Raw genomic sequence first — 21,746 nt, forward strand, 5'->3', positions numbered from 1 at the left:
AACTATTTTATGCTAATAGTTTATGTTACAAAATGAAATAATGAATAAGGTTAATAAAATACTAGTTAGTGGGAGGAGAAACCAAAGTTAGCCTATGTTTTCTCCTCCATTGCCGTAACTAGAGAAAGAAGAGGAAGAAAAGTCTTTGGGGAAGAAAATTTGGCTAAGGTGGATAGCTAAAGTAAGTTAAGTTCAATGTCATTCTTGGAAAACTTATGCACCATTTGGATGATTAGTTTAAATTCTACCTATTTTATGGTTTGAAGATAGGTTTTGTATGAGTTAAGTTTCGGTTAAGGTGGATTGTTTTGATGTCATTAGCATGCTAAGTGTGAAGCTTTGTAATGATACATGTGATGGTGGATTGATTAATTGGGTTTTATAAGGAAATTATGCCATAGCCGAATGTGTCTTGAAGAAGATGTCATATGTGCTTATTATAAGTATATGTGTATTCGGCTAATGAGTTTGAATTGAAGTTTCGATAGGTTGTGGGTTGAGTGGCCGAGTGAACTATAGGCTTTGCAAGGACGGAATTTACTTATAAGTTGTGTGTGTACAGCTTTATTTGTTAATGACATTTAACATTATTTTTCATTTATATATATTTGTGCATTCGTTTTTTTTTTGGGAGATATGGTAAGGGATAGATTGATGTTCTAACGGTTTAATGGAGTTTGAACTAGTAAATACTTAATTGTTGGTATTTATATGTGAAAGAGATGAACTTGAACTTATTAAGTTGCATGAATAAATCTTTTGTTTATCTTAGGGTTAAATTAAAGAAAATGCCATTGGGTGCTTGAATAAAATAATTAGAGATTATTTTATATATATAAATCAAAAGGTTCGGCTTTGTAAATGAATTTAAGAGTTTAAATCTTGAATAATGTTATGCATAGGTTTCGGCTATGAATCCTTGTGTTATAACACTTGCTTAATAATGAAAGAACATGAGCTTAAAGCTTGAGTAACACACGGCTTTAGTGTAAGTTAAAATTTGTTAGAAAATAATTTCCAAGTTAGTAGATTATGTGTTAAGTGAGGGCTTTAGATTGTATATATATGTATACGTATTTATATTGAAATATTAAGGCTATGATAGCCAATTGAGGGTTTCGGCCAAAATATTAAAATAAATTGGTGTGAATGTTTGAGTGATGAATTTGACTCTTGTGTCGATTTGGGACGATATGTGTATTTATATGAAACTAAATGATGTTAAATAAATTCGATTATGCATGATATTAAGCTAGTATTATGTTCGTTGGTACATGAGTAGAGCATATGTATGATGTTTAATATCTAGTTAATAACATCATTTGTACTTAATTGTATGGTATACATGTATTAAATCGAATAGCTAAATTGATAAGTTATTTAATAAAATATATTTGTTGAATCAAGCTCAAGAGCTAAGAGGGTCAAAATCAGATAAAGGAAAAGAAAAAGCAATCGAGTAGTCCATCCGCAACTATTCAAAATATCCGAGGTAAGTCTTTGAGTAACGGAACTTAGCTTATGATTTTATAGGTATCATATAAAAGCATAGTAGATAAATTGTGATCTTATGGTTCTATATAAATTACATAGTGAAACAAATGATTTTTTATTTATATGACTTGGAGCCGAATGGTTAAAGAATTCATGTGGAATAGCGAAATGAAATCGTATTACGTGTATGTAGCTATTGAGCCGTAAGAGTAAGGGTTGATAAGCATGTTGAACTTGTTTTCTAGTAATGTAATGGAAATGCTAATGGGTTATGATATATATGTGCATAGCATTCGTGTGGGTTATTATAACCGAGTTAAGTCCTAAAGGCATTCGTGCGGGTTATTATAACCGGGTTAAGTCCCGAAGGCATTCGTGCTGGTTGTTACATCCGAGCCAAATTCCGAAAGTATTTATGTTTGGAAAGGTGCGATTCTCTCGTAATAATTCCGATTAATGTGCTCATAATCCCTAATATGACCAGGTATGGATCGTATATACATTGGAAAAATTTGGTACAGTATAAGTTGTGATTATGTAATCGAATAATGCTCTCCCAGCCATTTCTTAGGGTTATATGAAGTCTATAGCTCACTCGAGTTACATGAAATTGATTCAAATGATATTTAGTTAAGTTTGACTTCGAGTGTGTAAACATATTGATAGAAGTGTAAATTAAAATGAATATGTGATCTTGTGCATAGGCATTTATTTATCCTTATGAATGCTATTTCTTTTGTGTTTTTGTTTCAAATGATTTCCTTACTTATAAACTTACTAAGCATCGACACACTTACTCTGTTGCTTAAATTCTCGATATTATAGATTTTGTTCGTCAGCTATCAGACTCGGAAGTGTCAAAGTCGAAGTCATCCACACTATCTAAGCCCCTTTTTGGTACTCTTTTAGTTGAACTTTGATAATGGCATGTATAGGACTGACCATTGTTGTTAATTAAGTATCTTTTGGTAATGTATATTCGTATAGCCATGCGAAAATGGCTTGTATATTTTGAGTATAACATTCTAATCATTTTGTATATCTGGTCTTATGATATGGTTATTTAGTGGTATGGAAATGCTTGGTAATGATTAGCCATTGGAATGGTTAATCATGATCATATTTGGTGCTATGTATGTCAAATTGCTACCTAATCCATGGAAACCGTGAAATAGGTAAAATTTACCACAAAATAGATTCAGACAGCAGTAGTGATGTGAATTTGAAAAATCACTAAAAATAGTAGAAATGGAATTAAATAATGAATAAGTTATGGAATCGAAGCTTGATGAGTCTATTTTCATATGGAAGAAGCAAAACAGGTATATGAGCTATATTTTATGAGATGTTTAAATTTTTGTGAAACAGGGCCAGAGCGATTTCTGGATCCCCTGTTATGACTTTGGAAATTCACCATAATTTTACAAAGATAATTATAAGTCATGATTTATATGTACAGATTCATTATTGAGTCTAGTTTTATTAGAGACAAACGGCATAGTCATTGAAGCTCTGTATAGGAAGATATCTGATTCGTAATACACAGAGGTCAGAGTAGTCGAACCCTAAAATAGGGGAGACTTTAACTAATAAACTGTACTAATTGGCCCGACCAAAAATTCTGGAAAAAAAAAATTCGTAGATAGATGTATGAGTCTAGTTTCAGGAAAAATTTACGGAGCTGGATTTCGAGTTTTGGAACTCGAGATATGATTTTTAAAGCAACTGTGATGCAGTTAGCCGGCTTGTCTGGAAATTTTAAAATGAATTGTATGAGGTGTTTAAGTAATGAATTAAGTCCGTTAACACCTCGTGTTCGACTCCGGCAACAGTCTCGGGTACGGGGCGTTACAGAAAACATCATTTAATCCCACTGAAATCAAATATAACAAGATCAATATATCTTCCCATACATATATATCAAATGAAGCATCAAGTAGAAGAAACAGAATCATAATATCATACGTATTCTCTCATCAATTCTTATCAGACGAAATGAAATAGAATACCCGATGAAATAGAGCAATATAAATTATAAACTAGTCAGACTACCAATGCTTTCATCCAACACCAGAATTAGAAGACATTCCCATATAACAAGAATTTATTCAGAAGATCAATAACCATAGAAATATTTTTGAGAACGGGTAAACACATAGAACATCTCAAAAGAGACTGCTAAATCTGCCCAGTCAACTGTCACACTCAGATAGTTTACATTTCAATTATCATTTCCCCAACTAGTTCTGCTGTCACAAATTTCATATTAAACCATTCACTAAAGAAGGCCAATTCTGAATAAATTTTGATTTACACTTTTCTCGACCTTGCACCTGAGTAATTCGGTTTACCAAGGAGAATTCCTTTTCTAACTGGGACAGTGCATAACTCCAATAATTTTTACGTCAATCCGATACTTTATTGGCTCTGACTTTACTTATCAGCTCATTTTCAATCTCTAATCATACTTATAATTATTCTATCACTGTACTCTTTGGGTTCTCCACCGGAAACTTATTCAATACAAATCTCATGAAATTCCATTATAAGTACCACTTCGGTAAGGGGGAGGGGTTGTAGGACCTCTAACTCGACTTTCTTATACATAAGGGGGAGGGGTTGTAGGACCTCTGACTCGACTTTCTTATACATACATATATGACACAACTTCCATCATCATAGTAACATCATCAAAATCATGTCATTCATTCATGTTGGCTTACACCAATTTTCCTATTGTCCCATTTAGACAATATACTTATGCATACATTCTATGTTTTCTAGACAGCTTTACTTATCCATTCATCTAATTAAATTAATTCATGCTCATGACATTATATAAGGCCAAACAAACATAGATATTTGCATCACAATCACAACTTTCATTTCGTGCATCATCATGTACATATCATTACAATCATATAATTCAGTCCAACAATTTAACATAGATAAGTTCATTTCATTATAATCCTTTATCTTATAAAAATTATATATCATTAACATTTATCAACATTCGACGTCCAAATCAAGACAAGGACATTTTCACTCGTATCATAATATTATGACCTTTATTCATACCTCTACTACTTTCTATTTATTCCCTTCATCTTATCAAGTAAGCCACATACACTACATCATATGAGCATTAAGCAAATATGAATATTTATCACATATGTATTATAAACCTTTATTCATACTTTTCTGAACCGAGACTTATCATAATCATAATTTTACTCAAATACATTCACATAACATTGAACATGGTCGGCACAGCTCGGTTGGAGAGTACCCTGTCTAAATAAGACAGTACTCATACGCGTCGGAAGACATCACACTATCACAGATTAGTAGCATGTATAGCTAAACTTTTACACATGCTAGGTTAGTCTGAGAACCGACTAAACCTGCTCTGATACCACTAAATGTAACGCCTCGTACCCGAGACCGTTGCCGAAGTCGAACACGAGCTGTTAACGGACTTAATTCATTACTTAAACAGCTCATACAATTCATTATAAAATTTCCAGACAAGCTGGCTAACTGCATCACAGTCGCTTTAAAAATCATATCGTGAGTTCTGAAACTCGAAATCCAATTCCATAAAATTTTCCTGAAACTAGACTCATATATCTCTCTACTAATTGTTTTCTAGAATTTTTGGTTTGGCCAATTAGTACAGTTTATTAGTTAAATTCTCCCCTATTTCAGGGTTCAACTACTCTGACCTCTGTGTATTACGAATCGGATATCTCCCTGTACAGAGCTTCAATGACTATGACATTTGTCTCTAATAACACTAGACTTAATAAGAAATCTGTACATATAAAGCATGACTTCTAATTATCTTTGTAAAATTTATGGTGAATTTCCTAAGTCAGAATAGGGGATCCAGTAATCGCTCTGGCCCTGTTTCACAAAAATTTAAACATCTCATAAAATATAGCTCATATACCTGTTTTGCTTCTTCCATATGAAAATAGACTCATCATGCTTGGATTCCATAACTTATTAATTATTTAATTCCATTTCTACTATTTTTAGTGATTTTTCAAATTCACATCACTACTGCTGTCTGAATCTATTTTATGGTAAATTTTACCTATTTCATGGTTTCCATGGATTAGCTAGCAATTTGACATACATAACACCAAATATGATCATGATTAGCCATTCCAATGGCTAATCATTACCAAACATTTCCATACCACTCAGTAACCATATCATAAGACCATATATACAAAATGATTATAATGCTATACATGCCATACTCAAAATATACAAGCCATTATGCCAAGATGGTATACGGATAGTGTGAGCGAGCCTTCGACCGTTCCCGATTTCCGAGCTAGCTTGTCAAAACTACAAGGAATGAAAAGGAGGGAGTAAGCATAAATGCTTAATAATTTCACATGCAAATAGCAAGTAACATAACCATATAAGCAAACATAAAACATCATTTGCATAATCATCACCAAGACATTCATATCACATTTTCATTTATCATCTTACCATATTGTTGTTATATCGATTTTTCAACCCGAGGGTTAAGTACATACCTGTTCAAAGTACCCATTTCACAACACTTACCAATACGTCCCTTTCATCTTGAGTATTCCTCCATTTCAGTAGAACTTTACCCGTTGAACATATCGGAATGTAATTCGGATACATGGAAAGTTTGCACATAAGTGCCACATATGTAGCCAAGCTACCATGTAACCCGCCCATAAGTGAACTCGGACTCAACTCAATGAGCTCGGGCGTTCGCATCCATAAGTGAACTCGGACTCAACTCAACGAGCTCGGATGCCTAGTTACATCTCTCGAACTCGGACTCAACTCAACGAGTTCAGACACTCGCATCCATAAGTGAACTTAGACTCAACTCAACAAGTTCGGATGCCCAAATATCCCAGTGACATGTCACTTGTATCCTAATCCATTCCTAAGATTCAACGAGACATTTTTCCCAATCATATGTCTCAACCATCTTCTATGGAATGTCGATACCGATACTCGGTAGTATTTCACATTTTCCAAGTATATCACATAATTTGACATATTATCAAACAATTGTCACAAGTATGATATTTCATAATAATTATCATATCATTTAAATAACATTAAAACATTTAAAACAATAACTATGTTACTAACATTTACATATGAACTTACCTCGTATGCGAAAATGGCTACTTTTACCATTTCGTCCACAACTTGGTATTTTCCCCATTTTAGCCCGAATTTCAGTTTTCCTTGCTCTATCATTTAAAATATAGTCTAATTAGGACTCACATTATTCAAATTGACCCAAAATCATATTTTGGAAAAATTACAATTTTACCCCTAAACTTTGCATATTTACAGTTTTTCCCCAAAGCTCATAAATTAAACTTCAGCCTATTTTCTTATGTATTATGACATGCTGATCATTTTTCCCTTCTATGGAAACATCAAATTCTCACTCTAACATGTACTTATGACTATTAGGTATTTTTACCGATTAAGCCCTTTTGCTCGTTTTCACTTAAAACCGAGTAGCACAAGTTTTCTAACATAATTTAAAACCTCATATTCAATCATAAAACACCAAAATACACAAATTTCACCTATGGGTATTTTTCCAAATATAAACCCTAGGTTAAATTATTGCTAGCATAAGCTAAATCGAGCTACTGGGACTCCAAAAACGTAAAAATCATTAAAAACGAGGCTAGAACGGACTTACAATCGAGCTTGGAAGCTTGAAAAACCCTAGCCATGGTTTCTCCTTGCTATATTCGGCCATGGGGTTGAAGATGAGCAAAATTGGCTTTTAATTTTGTATTTTAATTCATTTTACCCCTAAATGACGAAAATGCCCTTACTACTAAACTTTCCAAAAATTCCATCCATGTCCAATTTTTGTCCATAGACTTAGAAATTGGTAAAATTTCTATTTAAGACCTCCTAATTAATATTTCAAAACAATTTCATACTAGAAACTTCTAGAATACAAGTTTTGCAAATTATTCGATTTAGTCCCTAATTTCAATTTAGTCCCTAATTTCAATTTAAGCACTTTATGCATAAAATTTCTTCACGAAATTTTCACACAATCATGAAATCATATAATAGACCTTAAAATAATCATAAAATAATTATTTCTATCTCGGATTTTGTGGTCACTAAACCACTATTCTGACTAGGCCCAAAATCAGGATATTACATATACACACATAATCTCATGTTGAAATAGTAAGTTTAGTTCTTATAAGTAATGGTTTAGACATTAGTCAGAGGTATTTAATCAATAATTTCTCAAAACTATCATGAGAAAACTTTTACAAAAGTTTTCCAAACTCAATTAATAAAAGATTGAGATATAAACTCATCAGTATTAGCAAGATTAATTGTCTTAATTGCATGATCTGAAATTAATTATTTAAAAAAGAAATCTTGCAAACAACAAGTTGCAACACATATGATTATTTTGTAGATGTATCTACCAAAATCATATAATATCAAAACCATCCACATGATGGATGAATGAGCCCATATTTGTTTCAGAAATGTAAGACATTAAATCACAACTTTAGCTAGTGAATTTCTAATAATAAATTTTCATTGAGAACAAGAAACATATGAGAATTCTTTTAAATTAAAGAATCTTTTGGTTCCTTAATGAAATTAATTTTTGCATCATATATGATCCAGGATGGTCTAACAGGTCATGCCAAGTAGTAAATACATTTGTATCAGTAAACTTCTGGTTTACTTTAACATGTATTTCAGTAGTACTAAACTGTAACAAATTAATAATTTTACTATCATTCTTTTTACTTTGTATCCACATATAAGTGTTATTGTGACATTTTCTATTGGAAATGTCTAAATCAATGTGAATATTATAATGTCACTAAGTCAACAAAATAAATATAATTTCCAAACAATTATATGTTATATTCACTTCAGGGAATATGCCAAAATTTTCAAATATCTAAAAAAAATTGCAACTTAAAGTGAATCCAACCATAGCGAGCTTTAGATAGAATTATCATATTTTATTACTCATAAATAGATCTTTCATAGTCAAATATTTTTCTTTCAACCCCTTAATAGGGATGACGACAAAAGAAGATCACTGTAACGCCCCAATTTTCGGGAATTTTAAAAATGTTGGAAAAATTTAAAAATTCTGTGTCCTGTTTGTTTGTCGTAGGATTAAGTATGTTAGTGGGCCTCTAGAAGGCCCAAGCTTAAGTTAAAACCCGGTAGTTTTAATTAATTTTAAATCTATAAGAAAAAGGGGTTCTGGTTAATTGGGCTTTTAGGTATTAATTGTGTAAAATAAATCACAAGGAAGCATGTGGTAAAGTGGCTAAGTGACGCCACTGGGAATGCTATAAGTGGCATGTGGATGATTGGGAGGACCCAGGTTCAAGTCACAATGACAGCAAATAAGGGATTAATTTTTATGAATGGAAAAGGTAAGTAGTGGAACAGAAGTGAAAGACTGTTAGCAAGAGTTGGAGTTACTCAGGAGATTGAGTAAGGAAGGGATAAGGGAGAGAATTTAGGAGCTGATTAGGGAGAGCTGTGTTGGCTGAATAATGGACTCTTGAGGAGCAAGAGTTGGTCGGCCAAGGGGAGCTTTAGGGAGGCAAAATTCGGCTAGGGTTAAGGTCAGTATAAATTCGACATTAAAGGGAAGTTGGGTCGTTTGCTGACCATTTCCCTCTTCATTTTTCTCCCCTCTCTTCATCAACCTTTTTCTTATTCTCCTTTCTCCTTCATAGCCGAACCCTTCTAACCTCTTGTTCATCTCCATCCTTCCCTTCAGACGTTTCAAAACCTTCATAGCCTTTGGCCATAAAAAGCTGAAATCCTGAAAGCTACACTTCTTCTGTACCAATTTTTCCTAGAAAAATTCTCTTATTTTGCTTATCATCTTTGGCCGATTCTTTCCTCCTTTAAACCTCAAGTTTTTGTCGACAAGACCACAGTAAAACCCTATTAATTCATCTTTTTCTACACAGTTGCAAAAAAGCCGAAAACCCCATTTTCATAGGGACTTAGCCGAATATTGAAAACACTGAAGGCTTGACTTTGGTGATCGTTTAAGGGTAGAGTAGCATTGGATTTAAGTAGGCATCAATTGGAAACATTGGTCGAAGGAATCGGTGGTAAGTAGTTTCAAAACATAGTCTTTCTTTCGTATTTTAGGAAAGGCAGAAATCCCTAAATGTTAGGGAGGCTATCGATTTGGACTTGTAGCCCTAAGGGGTTGTAATAACTGTTCTACTTTGGTAAATGGTGTCATTTTAGAGGCTGCTGATCAAGGGCTTGGACAAGTGAAACGATCAGATCTTTGGATTTAAGACATAGTTCGGCAACAAGGTAAGAGCAAGAAGGTTCTAAGCATGTTTGGCCGAATATGGTAAGGGGCTATTTACTCAGTATTAATTCGATATCTAGAGTAATATGTTAGTGATTTAATTGTAGGCAGTTTTTGCGTGGATCTCGACAATGAATCGTCGCAAAACAGGTGTGTAACTAGCACCCTCTCATAGACTAGATCGGCAAAAGCCGAAATGTCGGAAAGTTGGTATTTTGGGAATTTGCAAGTGTGCAAATGCTCGTAAGATAGTTGGGTTTGTATGTTTGGCATTCTGAAGGTAATAAACTGCAGTACGTGTGATTTCGTACATTTTGATAATGTGGGCTTAATGGGCCAAAAATCGGGTTCATGGGCCAACGGGCTCAATTTGGTAAGTATGCGCGGTAAGTATTCTGATAGTACGTAAATGGATAGGATATGCATGAAAACCCTAGAAGTAGCTAAATCACTACAATACCCTTATGTATGGAAAATTACCATGATACCCCTAGGTGTAAATGACCAATATGCCCCTAGGGTTAATTTTGTCTGAAAAGCATGTTGATTTAAATCTGTATGATGTATGCCATGAATGAATATTTGTTGCATGGGGACATGGGTTATATTTTGGAGGAAGCGTCATGGTGGCTATGCCACAATTATCTGATTTGGTGGCTCTGCCACATATTTCTGTTATGGTGGCTCTGCCACGATTATCTGTATCTGGTGACTCTGTCACATTATCTGTTCTGGCAGCCATGCTGCATAATTCTGTGGCGTGTAGCGGTTGGGTGGGTCGAGTAGTCTCCCCACATGGTGAAAGTTTGGTAAGGGGGTGTATGTGGTTGGTTATGTGTTGGGTTTTGCATATACATGAAATATCTGATCTGATCTGTTATGGGCCTATAAGCTTAATTTTGTATTCTGTTCTGGGCTAAGGCCAATTTATTCTGTTTCTGTGGTTTCAGCTGATATGGGCTATGGTTGGGTTAATTTTACACACTGAGTTTCCCCAAACTCATCCCCTATTTTCATCCATGCAGGTAATCCCCAGCCATAGTGGGCTTGGAGCTGCGAGGGATTCGGAGTGGCCACTCGTTCTGCAATATGGGTTTCTTCTGGTGATTTGGACTTCAATTTTCTTTACTTTGATGATTTGGGTTTTGTTATGTAATAAGGCCACTTGTGATTATTTTTAATTGGGTTTCGATTTATATCTTATCATGATGACCTTAAATTATATTAACTATCAAAATGGGCTAGATCTAGGGTTCGTTTTCCAAAAACATAAACTGATTTCGAAGTAACACGATTACAAACAAGGCTTCTGCTATGATAACGCTTTACAAACTTAAATACGTTTTATTATAAAATAGACATAATTTCAATGGTAACCTAAAAATATACGCGATGTTAGAGTGTGGCAATGGCGGTGTGCATGTCTAGGATTGGATCCGAAAGAGCTTGGTACTTAAGCAGTCCGATGGACTCACCTCCTTTTTCCGGTTTCCTACCTGGTGCGCAGCTTCCATTCACTTTAACCCTCAATGAATTAATCCTTTGAACATCAAGTACGATTTCCTAGATTTAGAATGAAAAAATGTTTTAACGTTTTGATGTGGCACGTCGGATCCGGTCATAACATCTAGGCCGAGTTTGGGGTGTTACAATCACAAAGATTATAAAATAAATATAAATTAATAGCCCAATCCCCTCTTTTTCATCCTTTCAAAATAGATATTTATAGTAATAGTGATTCATATGAAATATAATATTTTTCTCATTCACAATCTCAGTATAAGATCCATTACAAATATCTTTTAAAACCAATGGATTAACTAGCATAAGATATTAATATATTAGCTCTTTTAGACCCTTTGACTAATTTTGTACTATCAAATATTAGAAAAATATTAGTTTGTTTTAGTACCAAATAAGATAAATCTTTCTATCTATAATGATAGAATTTATTACTACATTCACATATCTTTCCTCAAATAATATTAACAGAAACAAAATATTTAGGCATATGCCATATACGTAATCTTTCATATCACATTAATAACATAGATTATTTTTACCCTTTGAAGAGTTATCTTGAGAATTCTCATTGTTCTATTATTTATTACTATATTTCCACTTTTAATGGTCCATTATTATATCTTTTATTTTCTTTATTTTTGCATTCACTTCAGGGAATGCAATAAATCTAGTGGGATGGACTTCTAAATGCAATAAATTCTTTATTTCATAATCACCATCGCAAAACATGTGTGGATTTCAAATCAAAATCAATCTATTCAAGTTGTCATGATTAGTCTCCAATCTCATCCCTAATTACAACAACAATCATGATCTCTATATTTTCATTTTTCATAATTCTTATGTACTGCTACATTAGTAACTTATTATTTTGCTTAGCCACTAGAAGGTATGTGATCGTTTGAAAATATTGTTAAAGTTATTTTCACAATATTGCTACTGTAGGAGCACATTAGATATTTCAATCATATAGTGTAATGTATTCCTTCGAGGAATATATGTAATACAAATACATGAGTTTCTCATGTTATTTCTATATATGGTTTTAATGTAAAACACGTGAAGATTTTATTCAACATATATATTCTTGATCTGAAAGACTATTATATTTTATAAAATTTTGCATCACAGAGAGGTAAAATGTTAGCTCTTAAAGAATTTTTTACTGTTTGATGCAATATTAGCTCTTCAGGAGCGTATAATCATTTTATTAAAGAACCTTAATGAATGATTAATTTGTTTTAAATCATATACAATTTTGCAATTCTTTTTAATATGAATGATAAAAAAATTTTGATCTTCTAAAATTTTATTTATTCATATAAAAACAAAATGAATAGGCATAAATAAAACATATATTGAGCATGACAAATAATAAATTCATGTCATAAATAAATCATTGTGGTTAGATAATATATATTTTATATATCATACCACAACAAAACACAAAATATTATAATGTCAAATTAAAATAACTTTACAGTTAAAAGTTTAAACATAATCATTTTCTAACCTCCACCACTTATGACATAATTTTATCTCAAACTTTACAAAGATATGAAAAGATATGAAATTATCACGGGCAGGGTGAATATCCCAAAGTTCATGACAAGTATTTTTACTCAAATTCCGCAATAATCATATATCTTAATCAAAATCAAAATTAAACCAATCAATTCTATTAAAAAAAAGAAAAACTATTTATCTCCACATAAAAATCCCATTAATTAAATGCGTAAAGGGTTTTATAAATTCATAGAGATACAAATACTGAATTATATAAATAGAACTTTTTGATAGAAATTAAATCAAATTTCAAAAGAAGTTGATTAGATTGACTTATTTTTTCATGGAAGAGAAGTAGTGATTATAAACATCCTTTGTAATGAAGAAAAAGAGATCATCCTCAAGCAAATATCAAAAAGCAAACTTTGAGAGTAAATCTTACTTCTTGATTTCATATAGATAACGATGTCAAATCTTTCACCATCCTTGTAACACCCCTAACCCTTATTTGTAGCCAGAATAGGGACACGGAGCATTACCCGAGTTTATAGATCGATTATGGAAAATTTTATATCATTTACTATTCATATCCAAAATCAATGATCTCCCTTAATTGGGTCTTCAAGGCCAAAGTACATGTTAGAATCAAATCAGGATTAAACCATAAACTCAGAAAATTTATCACAAAATTTTAATTTTTTTCTTAGGTGCAGGGGACACACGCCTGTGTGGTCAGGTTGTGTGACTCACACAGCAATGTGACATGCCCGTGTCTTAAGCCGTGTGGGCATTCAATGTGAGGCACCCGGTCGTGTCCCAGTTCATGTTCAAATTAGGGTAGCTATTGACTTGGGTCTCACGGTTGGCCACACGTATGTGTGCTAGGCCGTGTGGACAATTTAATTTTTAAAAATTAGGCGCAGGATTTACACGACCAAGACACACGCCCGTGTGTTGGGCTGTGTGTTTCACACAGTTGAGATACAAACCTGTGTCTCTACCCGTGTCACCAATTCTGAGTGTTCTATTTCTTAATTTTTAAGATGCAGGGGACACACTGTCAAACTACACGCCCGTGTAACATCCCAAATTAGGGCCTAGTCAGAACAGTGGTTACGAGACCATAAATCTGAGATATAAATAATTATTATATGATTCTTATGAGGTTTATATTATGAATGCATGCTTGTGTGAAAGTTTTATAAAGAAATTCTAAGCATAAAATGTTCAATCGCATTTTAGGGACCAAATTGAATAAAGTGCAAAACTTGCACTCTAGAAGTTTTTAGCATGAAATTGCTTTAGATTATGACTTAGGGGGTTTTAATTAGAAAATTGACCAATTTCTATAATTTTGGACAAAAATGGACATGCATAAGAAAAATTGGAAAGAGAAACCCTAAGGGCATTTTGGTCATTAGGTAATTAACAGAATAAAAAGGGAAAATCAAACCAAAAATGTGTCCATCTTCCTCCTTGGCTGTCGAAAATCACAAAACCCCATAGCTAGGGTTTTGTTCAATATTTCCAAGCTCAATAGTAAGTGTTCCCTAGCCCCGTTTTTAATGTACTTTATATTTTTGAAGTCCAGGTCACATGGTCTACCCATTTCTAGCTATATTTTGAGCTAGGGTTCATGTATGAAAATTGACCCATGCATGACATGCTTGTATTTTGATGATTAATGGAAGAATATGAATGTTTGATGCATGATGAACATCTTTTATTAGGTGATTTTTAGTGAAAACACCTAAATGAAGGACTTGTTTGTAAAAGTGAAAAAGTGAGTAATAATAATGTAAAATAAAAGAAAATATGGGCTGATATGAGCATAGAAAGGGTTTGGCCAAGCTTGGGTAATCAAGAAAATGCATGCATTTCATTTTACGAGCCTAAAGGCTAAATTATAAATATGTAAAAGTTTAGGGGTCAAAATGTAATTTTGAAAAAGTATGATTTATGGACCCATTTGAATAATGTGAATAATAAATAAGTTAAATTTGGCATTATAGATCAAGAAAAACGTGAAGCGGGACTTAATCAAGGAAAGAATAAAGTATACGACAACTAGGCTCGATTACCACTGTTTTGTACCGAGGTAAGTACATATGCAAACAATGTGGTATGGTAGTATGTTTTAAATGCTTTAATATAATGTGATAAATGTTTTATTGTAATTATGAGTTATATGCTTATTGATTGTTATGAAAGCGTGAATGTTATTATGGTCGTGATTTATGACGTTACGAGCAAGTACGATAGAGATACTATATGCAAGTGAGGAAAAATCTCGTTTGAACCTTAGGAATAGTTTAGGATACAAGTGACATGTCACTAGGAACTAAGGAGTTCGAACTCGTTGAGTGGTCTGGGTTTGTGAGATATGTGGCATCCAAGCTCGTTGAGAGGTCTGAGTTCATTATGGATGCAAGCATCCGAGCTCGTTGAGTGGTCCAAGTTCATGATGGATGTGATTCATGTAACATACTAGCTCGTTGAGAGATCCGGGTTCATTATGGATATGTTACATGTTATGTGGTAGCTTCGGTTACATTTGTACATGAGGCACTTATGTGCAAGGTTTTCGTGTATCCAATAGTATTCTGAATGTTGAACGGGTATTTTAAAGGATGTAATGAGAGTCCCGAGAAGGACATATGAAAGAGGTATGGTTATGGATACTTACGATGAGTACATGTATGTATGCTAAACCTATGAGTAATGCCTTAATAAAGATCGGTTTACGATGAGCAAGTATATATATATGTGCATATGATGAGTAAGCAAAGAGGTTTGAATGAAAGAATAATCTTTATGCATATATTATCATGTTTTTGCATGTTAATTGTTTACCACTATTGCATATTATTTGCATGTGGACTTACTAAGCTTTAATCCTTACTCCCCTTTCTTTTTCCATCCTTTCTAGTTCTGCCAAGCTAGCTCAAGGATCGGGAGCTGTCGGAGTACTCGATCACACTATCAAAAGACTATTGGATATAGTGAAATTATTATTTTGAGTATGGCATGTATAAGAAACTTGGTCATTTTGTGATATATGTCATGCTATTTGGCCAAATTGTGAAGGCCTATGATAATGATGATTCATTTTGTAATGGCCATGTGATATGGCTAATACTTGATCATTGGGTTGTAATCTAATTACCCATGCATGCATGTGCTAGTGTTTTGATGGTAGGACATGTTATTGCTTGGTGAATGCATGATAATGATATGATGTATGGTTGATTGATGAATGTATGGTAACGTATAAATCTGGTGCTAAAGGATAAGGGATGACCTAATATCTTTTAATGACTATGTGTATGAAAATGCAAATTGAAGCTATGGTAACAAGTCTAATAATGCATGAAATTGGTGTGGAATGCCTCTAAATGGTATAGCAAATGAGTGTAAAATAAAATGACATTATGAAGATGTGAGAGTGCCATGGTGTGGAATGTTTGAGTGCAAAAATATGTCATGTTGCATGTTATAAAGTGTGTTTGAATGTATAACTGATTGAGGGTGACCATTGGCTTCAAAAATAGCCTCTAAAAAGGTCCATACGGGTAGACACACGGGCATGTGTCTAGGCCTTGTATGACACACGGTCTGCCCCATGGGCGTGTTGAATGGCCGTGTGTCCCCTACATCTAGAATTTCTAAGACAGTATGCATGGTAGTAAACACACGGGCAGAGACACGACCGTGTGTCTTAGCCATGTGAAGGACACAGCCTAGCGCACGAGCGTGTGCCTTAGCTATGTGCCCCTAAATGAATGATGATGTCATAAATAGAATATTCAGGATTTTGTACACGGGTGATGACACGAGCGTGTCTAGGCCGTCTGAGGGACACGTGTGTGTGCTCGGCCGCATGAAAACCCCTGTAGGTTTGAAATGAAAAATAAATTCTAAAAATTCCACACAGGTAAGGGACACGGGCCTCCACATGGGTGTGTGAGGCTTAAACCTAGAAACTTTCTTAGAATTTTCTTAGGTTCTCGGTTTAGTTCTGGGTTACTTCTAATGTATGTTTTGGACCTCGTAGGTCCATGATAAGGACAAAATGATTTTGTTTGGTCGATTTTTATTTTGGAATGAAATTTTATGACCTGTATTTTCCGGAAATGCCCTGTTTATGTTCTGTAATGCTTCGTACCTTATCCCAGTCTCGGGTATGGGTAAGGTGTAACACCCCTTACCCGTATCCAAGGCCAGAATAGAGTACGAGGCATTACCAGACTTAACCATACACATAGATGAAAACCGGGCCATAAAATTTTATTTAATTCAAAATTTTTCGAACACATGCATAGACTCATATTTAATGACATATAACGTGGCATAAATGAGCACTTACACATCCATAATCATGCAATAACATGTCATTCACTTTCAACATATTTGCTTATCATCCTGTATATAATATACATTCTTACATTAACTAGAACTAGACATGCTAAATCTTATTCTCATTTTATACCATCATAACGTAGTTACCAATTTGTCCATTAAACATCCATATTCAAGGAAACATTACTCATTTCCATTTAATTCATGATCCACGGGCCTGCATTTAACTTACCTGATGTATTACCAATCATGCATAACAAACAAAGCTAACTATATCATCACATCAAAACATAGGACATGGCATGATTAATTAAACTTATAAACCATAATGGATAAGGAACACATCTCATGATCATATACGATAACTCAATGCAGACTGATACGTATGGTCAAAATCATAATAATACATATCACAAACCAACTTCCTATACATGCCACTCACTTGATATTTCTAATATTTGAATTAATTCTCCCAAAAATGATAGTTTGATAGTGTGATTTTGCCTCCGACGATCTCCAACCCCGAGCGGACCTGTCAATACTAAAGAAATGGAGAGGATAGGTAAGCTTTATGCTTAGTAAGTCCATATGAAATTAATAAGCAATTACTAACATGCTTTTCAAAATAAAACACTATAATTGTACAATTACACATGTTCAGGTTAAGCTATTTTATCGAGTTATAGTTACTAAATCATTCATATCTGAAGCTAAAAAACTCCAAATCTAGTTTCGTTAATTTTCCTTGAAACTAGACACATATATATTTCTCCCATAAAATTTATATAATTTTTTGTTTAGCCAATTAGTACAGTTTATTCATTAAAGTTTCCCCTATTTTACTGTCCAATAGTTTTGACCTCTCTTCACTAAAAATTATTTATCTCATATTCGGGACCCGGATGATGTTTCCATCCATTCCTCCTAAAATTAGACTCATTGAAGATTCTAGTCATATAAATTATAACTCATAATTATTTTTGTACAAGTTTTAACAATTTTTCCAAGTCAGAACAGGGGATTTCGAATTCATTCTGACACTGTCTGACAAAAATTAGAATATCACATAATATAGAACTCTTTTGCTCCCCCTATTTCTTTTATATGAAAATAGACTCATTATTATTTAATTCCATAAGTTTTTTTTTGAAATTTAATTCAACTTACACAATTTTTGGTGAATTTTCAAAGTCATGCAACTGCTGCTGTCCAACACTGTTTTACTACTAAAATTCATTCTTACATAATTTCACTTAATCCACTTTGTCTTATCGAAGTTCACTCAAATATCGAGCACATTGCTCATAATTTTCATAAACATATACCTGCACTTATTCATCATATAATCATGTTCACATGTATTTTTATTTAATCGATTTTCCCGTTGAACTCTTCGAAATAATAACTGATACTCAGTTGCCTGCACATATTTTCACACTTGTAGACAAGGCTATCTAGTACGCATAGTAGCCTGCACTTAGTACTATACATGCGACCAATTATCTGGTACACGTAGTAGTCTGCACTTAGTACTACACACGTGACCTAACCATCTGATACACGTAGTAGCCTGCACTTAGTACTACACACGTGATCGAAGTTATCGGGAACGCATAATAGCCTGCACTTAGTACTACACATGCGACCAATTATCCGGTAAACGTAGTAGCCTGCACTTAGTACTACACATGTGACCTCACAATAGATCATTTGTATCGTTTCTATTCCGAAGGCTGAACTGGGAGATTCCTCACTTTCCAACATGTTACAAAATTTATTCATAGTCCTTTTTCAATTTGCAATTTAAGACAAATTGTCATTCTATAGGCAGCCACATTTCATATGATAATAAAATATAATAAAATAAAAAGAATCGATTAATTATTTATGTACAAACTTGTCGAAATCTCATCAGGTACAACCGTGGAGCAAGTCATACAACCTTGGTAATGGTAATTTAACACTCAATTCATGTAACAATAATTTGCCATTCAATTTCACATGACACAACAAGCATTACATTTTTCCATATCATACATACCATCCATCAACTTCTCTTAACATATTAAATCATACAATTTATTCCATATCAATAGAGAATTACAATTCATGCATGGTATTATATTATTATTAACACACGAACTTACCTCGATCTAGAAACAACAATTTACCATTTTAGTCCACAACCTTGTATTTTCCCGATTTAAGCCCGAATCTCGATTTCCTTCATCTATAATATCACATTTAGCCTAATAATTAGTCACATTATTCATAGTGGTCCAAAAATCATATTTTACAAATTTGCATTTTGACCCCTAAACTTTTGCATATTTTCACTTTTTCCCCAAGGTTCGGAAATTAAACTTCATCCTATTTTCTTATGTTTTATGACATGATAATTTTTCCCTTCTATGGAAACATCAAATTCTCACTCTAACATGTACTTATGAACATTTGGTATTTTTACCGATTATGTCATTTTACTTGTTTTCACGTAAAATCACTCAGGAAAAGTTGTTTAACACAATTTCAAGCTTCATATTCTACCATTAAACATCAAAATACATGTATATCATTCATGGGTAAATTTTTAAACACAAACCCTAGCTCAAAATAATGGTAGAAATAGCTAGAACATGTTACCGAGACTTCAAAAATGTAAAGAACATTAAAAATAGGGCTCGGGATCACTTACAAATGAGCCTGGAAAGCTTGAAAACCCTATACATGGTGTTTTTCATGAAACATTCAGCCATGAGGAAGAAGATGAGCAAATTTGGCTTATTTTGGCATTTTTAATTCATTTAATTACTAATTTACTAAAATGCCCTTAATGAAAAACTTTTAAAAACCTATCATACCATGTCCATTTTTGTCCACAAACTTCAAAATGGTCTAATTACCATTTAAGGACCTTTAATTTAAAAACTCATAACAATTAGACAGCTCTAACATGTAGAACTCAACTTTTGCACTTTTTTACAATTTAGTCCTTTTGACCAAATTGAGTGCCCAAACGTCGAAATTTTCGAACGAAATTTTCACGAAATCATTCCTGAAATGGTAGACCATAAAATTATAATAAAAATTAATTTTTCTCATCGAATTTGTGGTACCACTGTTCTGACTAGGCCTAAAATCAAGATGTTACATTTCTCCCCCCTTTAGGGATTTTCGTCCTCGAAAATCTTACCAAGAAAGTGGTTTTGGTTTTTCACTTGGATTCTTCAATCCTATAATTGATGTCAAAGAACTTTCACTCAAGTTGTGCTTTTACTGCCTATCTCTTTAAACTCCACATACAAAAATCGTAAGTGGTATTCACTTTACAATACTTTCACCGAAACTTAATCTGTACTAGAAAGCTCATGTACTCAAAAGTCTGATCCATACCATCATGTTACATATACATTCACACCCGAATCTTTTTGGATTCAAATAACGAAACTAGTCAGTTCATCTAGGCCTCATACTCTTTATAATTCCACACAATCCAATTCAAATCTTAGTTACCTTTCATTTCAAAGCCTCCTCTGGCTTTCCCAAGAAATCATGCTATGAATCCTGGATCTCAATCGGATTTGTGGATATTAAAATTCCATGATATCCAACATTCATAAAAACATGAAATCCTATGAATCTGTGAAGTTGACATTTGGGTATACCAGCATAATTTTCATATCTCATAACGTTTAACAACACTACATATTACTTTCCTCTTTCAAGGACAGGAACGATCCAGACAAGAAAATCCATATTAATATTTTCTATTTCCATTCTAATTCCCAAACAGCAAAAATAATTCTAATGATTCTTACTATACATCTTTAAACTTTCAACATTTCAAGAATTTGTACTCAAAGATAAACAATGATCGTTTCAACATTTTTAAATACCCAGATTATCTTCACGTTATCAATATCAGATCTTCTTATCGCATTCGATTCTTCTAGGAAACATACACTTCTTAATTAGACTATTCGTCTTTTTGCCCGTGAAGAAATAAAATCTTATTCTCAAGCATGAACATTTCATTAGATTCTAAACATATATTCCTTACAGATTGAACAATCAAGTCGACCTTATTCATCTGTAATTGATATTTCAAGAAATTCTCTCTTCTAGTCAACAGAACGATTCAACATGCATCATTCCAAGTTCACTCATCATGCCAATCGAAGACCATAACAAATGCATTAGCATAAGTAATATTGATACCTCAATTGAATACATTAACTCTGATTAACTTACTTGAGAAAGGAAATCCACTATACACATTGGGACTTGAAATTTCACCATATTATCAGGATCAATTCAGAGGTATAGTCATATTTGTTCTTTATATACATCAATCACAAGCTGAAGGTCATGCTCTAAATGCAAGCCATGATCAACAAGTTACAAGATAAAATATCTAGAAAAACCAAGATAGAGAAATCTGAAACAGAGAAGCCTAGAATAAAGAAATCCATGATACGAGAATGAA

The sequence above is a fragment of the Gossypium hirsutum genome, chromosome A02 (genome assembly GCF_007990345.1).
Source record: "Gossypium hirsutum isolate 1008001.06 chromosome A02, Gossypium_hirsutum_v2.1, whole genome shotgun sequence".
In the NCBI taxonomy this organism is placed as follows: domain Eukaryota; kingdom Viridiplantae; phylum Streptophyta; class Magnoliopsida; order Malvales; family Malvaceae; genus Gossypium; species Gossypium hirsutum.